Here is a 13,473-nt window from a genome sequence, read left to right as displayed (position 1 = left end):
GAAGTTGCATATATGATAGATTTATTTGCAAAATTTAATTGTGTTAATTTATAACTGCAAGGCCACAAGTTCAATTTGATCACTACAAAATTAGTTAATTTTTGCCTTTCTAAAAAAATTATTTTAAGGAAACAAAATTTTGGTCGGAATGAGTTTAACCAATTTCCAATCTAATCGGATCTTAAAAAGAATAGTGAAATTCCCTCTGGTGATACACAAGAATATTGCTAACACCTTGAGTCTTTACACATGGACTTTTCCGACCGTTATAAAGATGTTTTGTCCCTGGAAGTCCCTAAATAGGATATGAATCCTTTTGTGAATATTGAGATAACAGAGGTTCAGATTCAGGAGGAATCGGTCAAACTTTCAAGCAATGAAACTTTGAAATGGTGATCATATCTCTGAATTTTGGCTCCAAGGTAACACCACTCACCTGGACTATAAACTGTTCTCAAAAAAGTTTAAGTTGCCTTCCCTTCTTCCTACTTTGTCAAAGATTCAGTGCTGTGACGGATCTAGTCACAAAGAGATTTGCGTCTTTATCTAACTGAAAATATTGAACCGAATGTTAAGAAACTAGCTCTGAACCATCAAGCACAATCATTCCACTAACATAGTTATTTGATTGTTTCGTTGATAATAATTTTTAGAGTAAAAAAAAAAAAATTTGTGTTTTTTTATTATCTAATTAAGAATAAATTACTTTTTTTAACTATAGGCTTCTTTGTTGTATTTTTTTTCAATACTGTATTTATTTTGATTACAACAAATAGAATGCGATTATATGCCGGAAGAAAAATATCGAGTTAACGTGCACATTATTTTTTTTAAAAGAACGAAGCAAATTTTACTCCTAAAAAATTGCTTAAAAATGTTGTCTCTTATAATTCAGCACCTCGATCCCCTCCACCCCCTTGCTTAAAATAACTGGATTTTCATAAAGGGGGGCGTTTAAATTTTTTTTTTGCTCCTTAGGGGGACGGCAACTTTAAAAAGGTTGAGAATCTATGATTTAGGGGATGTGATCTAGTCACTTATTTCCTTATTACGAAGTTATTTTAGTATCTTCCATGAATTTATTATCCTTAAGGATTTGATCAAATATCTGTTTTTATGATCTCTCTGAGGCAAATATATAATGGCAAACAGAACTAGCATTTTCCTTCTAAATAATCCCGATTGTGAAACTTTTGTGCTACCACAGGTTTTTTTTTTCTTCAGAAATAATGCACGCCTGCCAATTTTAACGCGTTTGGCGTAAAATTTTATTTTTATATTTAAAGTGGTAGTAAAATGTTTGTTTTTTTTTATTCCTAGCATTTATAAACTTAATTTATTGTAAAATCTCTTTGACCACTGCTATTTTTTATTTAAAGTTGGATGCCCATTTCGCAAGTAGGCTGCATAAGCCTCTTCTAAATACAGCGTATGATTCTGTCTAACATTGTAATTAAAATTCCATTTTACTACAACTGGAGAAATTCATCCTCGAGAAAGGATTAAAAGTTGGCAGGTATGAAACAAGTAGACGATTGCTAATTTTTGATCTATGCTAACAATAGTTAGCACATTTTTAAGACATACATCTTTAATCGAAGTAAAGCGCCTACTCCAGGGTGCATTGTTTATTGTTTATTAAAATTATTTTTGTAATTTAAGCGGTAGCAATTATTTATTTTTATACCGAAATATCAATTAACTGCACGTGATAATAAGAAAAGGGAAATGAAATAAGTTTTTTTTAAAAAAAATTGATAATTATTAGAATCTATAAGAGAGATTTTGGTCAACGCTAGACTTTTCTTTGTGTTCACATAATTTCTTTATTTTATAAACACTAATTGTTGTGGGAAAAATTTACAAGTTTTCTTTCTCTTTCCCATTTTTACCATCATACTAACCTTAAAGAAATTAACTAACCTTAATCAATTTAAATGCACGCAACCTATTTCGCCAAAGATATGTTTATAATTATGTGAATGGCTTAGAGACAGATAAAGAGATATGACGAAATACATAAGAAGTTAAATTATTATTAAGAGATCAAAGCTTACTCGACCAAATTAACAGAATCTCAACTTTCAATTCCAGATTGTCCTCAATATTTTAGGGTTAAAAATCCGAGTCCCTCGAGAGAAAAAAGGCAGAATTATTGAGATACAATTGATTTCTTACCTTTAAAAATTGTTTTCCCTAAATTATTAGCATACTTAAGGTTAAAACTTTAAACGCTTATAATTATACATTAGCTGTTTAAGTGTTTCAGTTTTCATTTTGCCCGATTTACGTACTTTCCATAATATATTTTGTTTTTTTTAATGTTTTTTTAATTTTATACTGTTACATATACATATTCAGGTTTCTCAGAACTCTCAGTACTAAGTCAGGTTATAAGTCTTTGTTAGGTTGAACAAATGTCAAGAGTAAAAGAGCAGGGCATCACAAAGGAAATCCAGGGACACATGCATCCTTGTGTTTTCATTGCATAGTGCGGCTTGAATACCCTTGTCAATATGAAGAACTTATAGCGTAAGCTAGAGAAGGACGTTGTAAAGATGCATCCTTGGTTACAGCGGGATTAGAACCTGAAACCTTCACGAAAAAGAGCGTCTGGCGGATCGGCAAGACCACTCAGCCATCACCTCCTACATCAAGAAGACTCCACATGGTCTTTTATAAGTAGTCCGCGCAGACTGTTTAAAAAGTGAACCAGTTGTGCGCATGAACCCAAAACATTTTATAAAAGTAATGGTAGAATGGTAGAAATAACATAAATCTCGTTGCGCTGCCGCGAAGCGTCATTAACCGATTCATCTGTAGTAATAAATCGATGATGAGGAGTAGTGAGGAGGAATGGAGATGGGAAGAAGAGGGGGAGGGGGCTTAGCACCAAAAATTCGAGAGGGGGTTCGTGTGAGTCGGCTGGGGCTGAGTGTATATCGTGTGCTAGGGCAACACCATATCCCTAAGGAAAAAGGCAGTGATGAGGCTAAATTTAGTGTTGTCGTCAATTAGTTCTATATCTAGGAGTGAGTTAAAATTGCTGGTGGTACAGGTTTTTGCTTCATCGTAAAAATTTTTATTTAAATTTTTTATATAGACGTTGATGGCATCAATTTTAAGATCCCTTTTTATACTATTACTAGGAGGCTTCGCCCCCTGCTCGCTGGCGCTCGCCAATCCCCGGAACTGCTTTCGCAGTTCATTTCCGATTGCTTCGCAATCCGATGCTCGCTTTGCTCGCTCATTGGATACGTTCTTAACGTCTAGCTTTTGTACACTTTTTTGAACACTTAATTTCAGAAAACTTTTCACTGTAGAAAATTCTAAACCTATGCATTTCAATATTAATTCGAAATTGCAAACAGTTCACATATTTTTCCTAATCACACTATTCTAAATTTCAGTTGTTGAGAAAAGTAACTGTTGTAAGTTTTGCTTTAAAGTCTTTCCCACCAGAGGGCTAAAACCATGTGTTGTAAAACAATATGAAATAGTACTGAACGCCGGATGTAAAGCATCGGCTTCGATGAAGATACTTTTGTGAGAATTTTTTTGATAAATCGGTGAGAATTCACCCGATTAGACATATGATGCTCACTACGTGCTCTTGCGCGCCGAAGCCTATCAATTAAAACGTATTAGCGTTTTATATAATATAGATTAGCCATATGATGCTCACTACGTGCTCTTGCGCGCCGATGCCTATCAATTAAAAATGAAAACTATTGCCAACGCGAGAAAAGAAATATCATCGGTTTTATTGATACATACGTATTAGCGTTTTATATAATATAGATTAATAATGCATTTAGGTGTGCCGTCGAGTCTTCTAATAATCTTCCCTTCTGCCATAGAGAATTTATTTTTTAAATGATCACTTAGAGTGTTAATGGCGGGGCAGGCATAGGTTAGGATTGGCCTAATTGCCATTAGATCGACAGTGCGCTTGCATTTTAATTCTAAAGATGACTTCGAGTTTAATATGGAGTTGAAGGCCCAATAGGCACCATTCGCTTTTTTAATAATGTTATTTATGTGTTGTTTCCAACTTAAATTAGAGGTGATAGTGACTCCTAGATATTTTGCACTCTTTGTGGGTTTAATGATCTGCTTGTATTATAAAAGTAATTGAGAGAAATTTATCTTATATATTTGAGAATTGAATCTGTAGTGGTTGACAAGTGAATAAGGCAAACCAATAATATTCATAAATAAAGTAAATTTTTAGTCATATATTTGCTACCACTTTCTTATTTTAATTCTATTCTGTATTAAATGACTATCTCCGGTAAATGGATATCCCTCACAGTGGTCTGATCGAACTACCTATAAAAAATCGTGTATATGTGTATAAGTAAGTGTGTCTTTGTTAACCCTTTCGCTTCGGACGGGACATGTGCTGTCCCAGTCCATGGGTGTAAGCCCTTATATAGCAAGACGGAAAAGAGAAAAACCTGGTAAGTAAAACATTTCATTCCAGCATTTTTTTCGAAAAAAATGAAATACCTGTAACTATCAAGATTTCTTTTATAATTCTGCTATATATATAAAACTGCTTCTTTTCCAAGATAAAGTAGATATTCTTGAAAAATTTAAAAAAAGAATAAGTAAACTCCTCCCCAAAACTAGCTATAACTGAAATGGTTTTACTACCAGCCTTTCCTCTTTTCCGTCTCGTTTTCACCCCTGCTGATTTTTCGCCGTATTAAAAGGTTTAAAGTAGAGACCCGGCCGTCCTGGTAATTACTACTCGTGTGGGTGCTCACTTCACTTAAGTTACAGGGATTAGCTTACCCCTGATCAGACCCCGAGGGGTTACAGGACAGTCAACATAAATATTAAGAGTGAAATAAATATTTTTTTAAATTAAAGATGGTAGCTGATGTCAGAAAATATCCATTGTAAATAATGTTGTATGGGTTAATTGTATTCTGCCTATAAATATCGAAAAGTCTTACCATGAAGATATGAACTTTATAAGAAAACCCTCCTTTAAGAATGATTCTATCTCTAAAGGGTGAAGGTATTTATTTTTTACTATGGACTATAGCGTGAATTTGAACTTCATCCGCATGAAAGAAGTATACTTCGGGAAACGTGCTCAAATATAGATCATAATCTAAGCATCAAAATTATAAAGCAATTAATATAACAAAGAATGGACAGTGGGTAAAATAAAAAACAGACCATCCTGAATAACTTTTGAAGTAATGAACGGATTTTTTCATTCTAAAATTGAATCTTAAGAAGGTGACTTCTAATGTGCTAATTAATCAGTGCGGATGATATTTTTAATTACGGAATCAGACACAGAAACTTACTTTATCTGAAGAAACATAAATTCTTGAGATAGATTTCGTTTTTTGATCTGAATATTGTAGGAGGTAGCTGCAATTGGGAAAATATGGTCAGGAGAGCAGTCCAAAGTTTCTACCACTTATTGTTAATCTTACTTTCTCGTATTTCACAATGTTTCGAAAACATTTTAAGCAAATTGAAAAAAAAATTTCACTCAGTTATAAAATTCGTCTATCCTAAGATAATTCCATAACAAAAATAGGTTTTAGTAAATCTTTATAATTTTATTTAATATTAGTCAAATAGATTTGAGATTGCATACATTTTTGGATCATTTTATAGAATGTAATTTTAAATAGTGAAATTCAAAATTTAAGTGAAATCGGTCGAATAGTTCCTGAAAAATCGAATTTTAAAAATCGTCGTATATCTGCATTTAAAGTGAATCTAAACTATTTAGAAATGAAAAAAAAAATCTTTTTTATAACCGAAGAAGATTAGATTGATGGGATTTTGAATTTAATGACACAAGTGTTACAATTTTTTAAGTTAAAATTGTGTGACATTAAAGGGAATGCATGCAGCATTTTTAAAACTTTTTTGAAAAATTCTTAAGATTTAATTTTTGAATTTTTTTGAGTTATCGTATTATTTAATGAGCATATAAAACTTGAAGGCAAATCATGTGTGAGATATTTTTTTTTAAGAAAATTGAAATTTTACTTTCAAAGAGTGGGGAATTTATATCGTAACTTATAACATTACGATTCGATAATAACAGTTTTTCTTCTTTATTTATTTTTCCCAGTCACAGAATAATTTCTTCCGTCGTGTCCTCTATAAATTTTCTAAATTATCTCAGACTTTCACGTTTCGAAATCTTATAGTAGTTATATGGCAAAACAAAATATGAAGTGAACTTTTAAACACTAAATACGGCTCTTACGATTTTTTAAATTTAGAGAAGACAAAAAACGTTGATCATATTTAGCAGGAGCAAGCAATTCAGGAGCAAGCTATTTAAAACATATTGCTGTGGTAGTTCGAACTATTCAGAAAAGTGGCTTATATCTATCTAGACCAGTGGTTCCCAACCTGGGGGCGATAGAGCTTCTCAAGAGGGTGATAATCCTTAGGGGGCGATCAGGGGGCGACGAGTATTCAAAAGATAAAAATTGCTATTAATATTAATAATAAAAGCTGTTTGAGATTGAAATTGAAAATATATATGAAACCTATCGTTCTGGTGTAGACAAAGAATTATGATAGTTAAAAATTAAAAAGTATTCAAGTGGAAGATCGCTTTCGTCATACGTTTTGGTATCGCAGGCGGAAATCTGATAAGTCACTCTGTTCCTCTGAGCAATAATACTGTTTCCAAGCTTATTGATGAGATGGCCGCTGACGTTGAATCAAAACTCATCAAATTTCTGAAAGAAGGTAAATTTGCGTTGCATATTGATTAATCAACTGTGATAGATAACAAAGCTGTTTTAGCTTACATGAGATTCATAAATAAGAGTAAGGAGATTAACGAGGAAATGTTGTTTACAAGAACTTTGAACACAGATACAAAAGGATCGTCGATTTTTAAATTGGTCAAAGATTATTTTGAGGTAAAAGAAATTCCCCTCACAAACGTAAGTGATTGTGCAACAGATGGTGCTCCAACCATGTCTGGTTGTCATACTGGGTTTCTGGGTCACCTTAAAAAAGAAGTACCGGAAGTTATCTCACCATTCATTATGTCATTCATCGTCAACTTTTGGCTGCGAAAAATTGGTTATTTCTGGTATCAATAACATAAAAGCTAGTTCTCCTAATAACCGTTTGTTCCGAGAACTTTGCCATGAAAATTATGAAGATTTCGAATTCCTGCTCCTACATACAGCTGTGAGGTGGTTTTCAAAAGGAAACTGAGCCGTTTCTTCGAATTGCTGGATTCGGTTACTGAGTTTCTCGACACCACTGATCCTGTTTTAAGTGAGAGTTTGAAGCAACGCAAGTTGGAAACTGCGTACCTCACTCATAGTTTTGAAAAAATGAAGGAAATCAACGTAAAACTTCAAGGAAATAAAATGAACATTATCAAGGCTAAGGGAATCATATCTTCATTCATCGCCAAGTTTGATATCTGCAAGTCAAACATTGGTCGCAAAGAGCTAATGCAATTTCCAACTCTTAAAAAGTGTTCAATGGCAGATATCGAGATTCTCGAAAATAAAATCTTAATTTTTACTGATCACCTTGATCAGTTATAGAATCAAGATTTAAAGATTTGATGAAATTAGAAATTCCAGATTGGATATTCGATCCCTTTCTCTTTTGAAGTTCTGGATAAGCTCACTTCCTCTTTTAAGACTGAGATTTTAGATTTGAAGTATGACTGTGAGGCTTAAGTCGCCTTTAAAAAATACGGTTACGAGTTAGCTTGGGTAAAGCTTATGGACACTTATCCACAAATGTGGAAACAAACTGAGCCGCTTCTCATCTCGTTCCCGTCAACATATTTAGTGGAGAGAAGATTTAGTTCTGTCTTCCTGCTGCTCACAAAGCAAAGAGATAGGTTGGACATTTGCTTCAAAGGAGGCCCGCGTTTAAATCTGACTAGCATAAAACCTGACATTCAAGTTTTAACTTAAAATACACCAAGCACAGGGCAGTCGTTGAAGTGGTAAAAATGTACTTTCTCCATCTTCATTTTTTTTTCTCAAGTTTTAGTTGTTAACGTTTTAACTTTTTCTTGATTACATTAAAATATGAATTTAAAAAAATGTACTTTTGTTTCGATTATTCCGTATTAAATATCATTTCTTTTTTTAAAAAAAAGATGAAATTTTTTTTTTAATTAATAAAAATGACAGGATAAATGTACCTCCTCATTTGCATTACAATTTAAATTAAAATCAAATAGCATAGCATATTTTCAGTGTTTGGTTGCTCACAAGCAACAATGAATGGTTTTTTGAGAAAAAAGAGAAAGGGGCGATATGTGTCAGCCAACCCCAAGAGGGGGGCGATGGTCCACAAAAGGTTGGGAACCACTGATCTAGACTGACTTACATCCATCAATTCCAAATAATTAGAGTTCAATCCACCAATAAATAATTCACTTTGATTCCTTGTCATTGCAAAAAAATCCGTTCAACATGGACTTGAAATTGGAAAAATTACACTTTCAATCAACTTTATTTCCTTTCATTCATATATTTAAAGAAAAAATGAATATTTACAATAGTTCGTATAGAATATATATGACGAAAAATTAATTTTTGTGAACCTATGATTCATTTTAAGAATATACGCCGTAATATCATTAAACTAAGGTAAACAACGTTAAAGAGCACAAAAATAAATTATTTTTGTGCTATTATAAATTATTTTGTAATTATTTTTGTGCTCTTTAACGTTGTTTACCTTAGTTTGTATTTCAGCACAAAGGTCGCCCACTTGTGTAGTTCGTAATATCATTAATCATGTTAAAAATGTTTTTTGAAAAATATTTCGTGCAAGAAATATTTTTTGACGGATTTTATTAACGAAAAGGATTATGAAAATATTTAAATTTGTCTTTTTAATATGGAATCAAAACGTGTCAACTTCAACTATGACATAGAAAATAAAAAGGTTTGTATAGTTTTATGAAACTATGTACTTTTAATGATTTTTACGTGTTCAGTCATTCGTTAAAAGAAAAATTTTAAATTCAGTTAGTTATAAACAATTGATTTTTTTCTCGCTTATTTATTTAAAACGACGTTATATCGCAGAAATTAGTGTCAGAATGCAAACAAAACCTTCTGATATTGTGTTAAATAGTAAGTACTTCTTAAAGAAAATTTTTTAAAAAATGCTTAATATTAAAAAAATAATATAATAATACTACAAAAAAAAAATTGTAAATTAAAATAACAGTTCCACCATACAGAGGCAAAATAAAAACAATGTTAAATAGGGAAATTAATAATGGAGTTCAACTCTAAAATAACAAAATATTAGGAAATATTTTTACAGATGGCCCTTCAAATTTTTCTATAAAAATTTTACTTTTCTGATCAGTTGCCATAGTGATGCAAGAAAGGATAATTATATATCAGGTGAGAGAGGTGTTATTAAAATAACCTAAGAGTGAAATCGCATTTCCTCTGTATCAATGGCATAAAAAGCAACTTAACCTGTTAACTGTTAACAAATCTGTTAACCGTTTTACCGCCAATGTTTCATTTTTACAACATGTACCAAGACTGACTCATCATTAGTAAAAAGACTATAGAATTTAGATCACTTAATAATAATTAAATTATTCATTATTCCATTCATTATTTCTCTATATATCAATATTTTTGTATATAGATAAATAATTAATCTATCTATCATAATCAATCTATATATCTTTGAATCGAGTCAAATCGGCTGAACCAGTAAGAGCTCACCAGGGCTAGTGTTGAGTAACCAGAACAGTCCTATCCAACCATTTTTTAACCGTCGTTGAACAGCCGATCCAATTTTGAATTTACGACTTGTAATTTTGAACCCAATCCAGAAGATAAAAGAGCTCCTGGATCGAGTATTGCAAAAATGTGCCGTCGTGGAACATTTCTTGATAGAACCAACCCTCATTTGCGTTATATAGAGATGAAAACCACGAAAACATTCCACGGATATCCTGACGGCAATGGTACTTTAACCCATGATCCGTCTACCATTCAGGATATTTAACGTCAGCGCTGTGATTGGTGTGAGCCGGATGCGAAATTTGCATTGGCCAACCCTCGCTAAGATTCAAACTCGGATCAACTCTTTGGTAAATAACCATATTGATTGCTGAACAAAAAAAATAGATGCTTAATTAACCCTTTGCTCTCCTTTGCTGCCTCTGAGGCGCCATCAATAGTCACCACTCTTTAATTAAAATTTCATACCATAATAATTAGTAACTTTATTATATTAAGAATTTCAAAAATTTAAAATACTGAGCCACATACTTTAAATGATTGAAGTACATTACATATGTTAGATCAAACGGCATTTTAAATTACAGTGCAGAACCCGTTATCCGGAAATCAGAAAACAAAAAACCGGAACGAAATTCGATAAATTTTCCCGCCATTTTTTTTAAAAAAAAAAGTTTTTTTCCTCATCAGACTTTAGGAGTTTTCTTTCTTTTTTGAAAGATTTTTACCATACCATCATTTTGGAAATAATCATTACTGTATTACTTCATCGTTTTTTCTTCTTTTAAGGATTATTTCCAACTATTTTTGTTTCTTTTAGTTGGGTTTAACAATAAAAAAACGGCTTTTTGTATCGATTCAGAAAACCGGAAAAATCAGTTATCCGAAATAGCGATGGACCCGATCGTTCCGGATAATCGGTTCCCTACTGTACAAAGGTTTCATAAACTATACAAATACCACTTTTTAAAAAAGACTATTTTATAATTTTTGCTGGTTAACATTTAAAAACAAACGTCCGTTCTTTTAATCAAAAGCAAAGAATCGGTCTTTTAATTTCGAAATACAGTCAAACCCCGCTATAGTGAACACAGTTCATAGTGAACTCCCGGATATAGTAAACGAAATATTCGGTCCCGTGCCTTGCTATACAAGTATAATGTTATTTTATGTGGATATAGTGAACCAAAAAAGTGAGGAAGTTGGATATAATGAACTTTTTTCTGTCTTCAACTGTTTTGTTTCTAAATTTTTTTGTAAGAATTTCGAAATTTCTACTTCAAAATAAATACATATACTGATTTTTAAAATCAACTATAGAGGGGAATATAGCGATAAGCATTTTTTATTGTTTGCTTCTTTTATCTTACTTTCCCATGCCTAAACAAACCAAGCAGATGTTTCCAACACAGGCAAATGATGCACCTGTAAGGTGTCAGTGGGATCAATATGCATTTTCTGTCAGAGGGAATGAGTAATTATTTATTATTGGTCAAAGGGTTGGACGCTAATCTGTGTTGATAAGGACCTCATTTCATCTCCTTTTTGCTCTCAGTTCAGTTAAAAAAATCCTGCAAACAAGTGTCTCAAACTTAACTATGGAGAGCATTAAACGTAAAACGTTCTCCATTTATGATAAAATGGGCATAATCAGAAAAATTGAAAATGGATGTAATCAAGCTGATATTCGCAGGGAATATAAAACTATCCAAATCTACAGTTTGTAACATGTGGAAAAATAGGCAATTAAAAATTTCTTCTCATGAAAAAAAATTTCGATGGCAGATAAAAGTTGAGAAAAGCAGATCACAAGGATGTTGAAGAAGCATTACTGAAGTGGTTCAGAATACGAAGAAGCCGCAATCTTCCAGTATCTGGATATTTGTCGATGAATTTACTAAGCGATTTTATGAGACTACTTTTATGTGCTCGAATGGCAGATTAGACAGTTTAAAAAGCGGAATAACAGAAATTCAGGAAAAATAATCTGTGAGTCGGGAAGTGTTTCTATATGTGATGTTGAGGATGTCTGATCAGCTAAGAATTTCGAATTTTATTTCGTGCGCAAGACGAAGAGTAATAAAAAATAACACATTTTTTGTTACTACATAATATTTTTCAGTCATTTATTTGAATAATGTGTAATAAAAGGGAGGAGTTTGGAACAATTAGTAAAATTGCCTGTAACGGATATAGTGAACTCCCGGTTATAGTGAACCGAAATTTCAGTCCCTTGAAGGTTCACTATAGCGGGGTTTGACTGTATTTCTTTCATTGTAAAATCTATTAATTAGGAAAATAAATAAATAAATGAATATAAAAAAAAATCCATTATCAATCTGGTAAATATATGTAAATTTAAAAGTTCTTTTTGTAGTATTATTATATAACATCAAACAATTTTTAGATTTTCTTTATAACCGATTTGTTATTACACACGCTATTTTAAATTTTTGTTCAGTTTCTTTAAATGATTCTCCAAGCATGACTCTTTGTATAAATAAGTGCAAAATCATTCAATTCCTTAAAACGACACTGGAATTTATTTTTATTAATTACTTTAACCCATCACTGAAAGCGTACACACTGCTACTTTTGAGAAATGTCTACTTTCTTAAATATTGCATAGATTATTTAATATAATTATTTTTTAAAAATTCTTTCATAGGATACCACGAAAATTTTATTGTGAGAAAAATAAGGACAATTGCTACTTTTACAATGATACAGGATTATTCTGCGCTACATATCCCAAGTATTGCAAGGGGAAAAGTACATATTTCGGAGTAAGTTATTTAGTACAATTTGACATAATAAATTATATTACGAGAATTAAGAAATATATCATTATTATAAATTTACGTGTTTTTCATATTCTGCTAAAAGTAATTAGTGGCAGTGCTGTTTGTACACCGGAAAAGATATGAAATTGGTTATGAGACCATTTCATACCTAGCTTGTTTTCGGTTGAAATAAAGAGCCTTGGCCACCAACTCTTATTAAAAGTTACGATTCATACGCAAGACTGTTTTCTATTTTAAAAATAACTGTCTATAAGTCTGGATAATCGCGAAAATGTGTTCTTAGCGAAAATAAACTCAAAAGAAAATGGTTTTGTGAACTGATAAAAAAGGAAATGATTTTATGAACTAAATTGATGAACTGATAAATAATCTTTCGAAAATGATTATGAAACTACTTATAAAATCATTTCATACCTAGCTTGTTTTCGGTTGAAATAAAGAGCCTTGATCACCAACTCATATTAAAAGTTACGATTCATACGCAAGACTGTTTTCTATTTTAAAAATAACTGTCTATAAGTCTGGATAATCGCGAAAATGTGTTCTTAGCGAAAATAAACTCAAAAGAAAATGGTTTTGTGAACTGATTAAAAAGGAAATGATTTTATGAACTGAATTGATGAACTGATAAATAATCTTTCGAAAATGATTATGAAACTACTTATAAAATCATTTCATACCTAGCTTGTTTTCGGTTGAAATAAAGAGCCTTGATCACCAACTCATATTAAAAGTTACGATTCATACGCAAGATTGTTTTCTATTTTAAAAATAACTGTCCATAAGTCTTGGTAATCACGAAAATATGTTCCTAGCGAAAGTAAACTCAAAAGAAATTGATTTCATTATGAGATTTATTAGATTCCAGTAAAATAAATTTAGAACAGCCGAGGTAGCGGTAAAATTGAAGA

Source organism: Parasteatoda tepidariorum, chromosome 5, assembly GCF_982258835.1.
Source record: "Parasteatoda tepidariorum strain Cologne lab strain chromosome 5, Ptep-v5.0, whole genome shotgun sequence".
In the NCBI taxonomy this organism is placed as follows: Eukaryota; Metazoa; Arthropoda; class Arachnida; order Araneae; family Theridiidae; genus Parasteatoda; species Parasteatoda tepidariorum.
The sequence above is the reverse complement of the archived record's forward strand: the minus strand, read 5'-3'. Positions refer to the sequence as shown.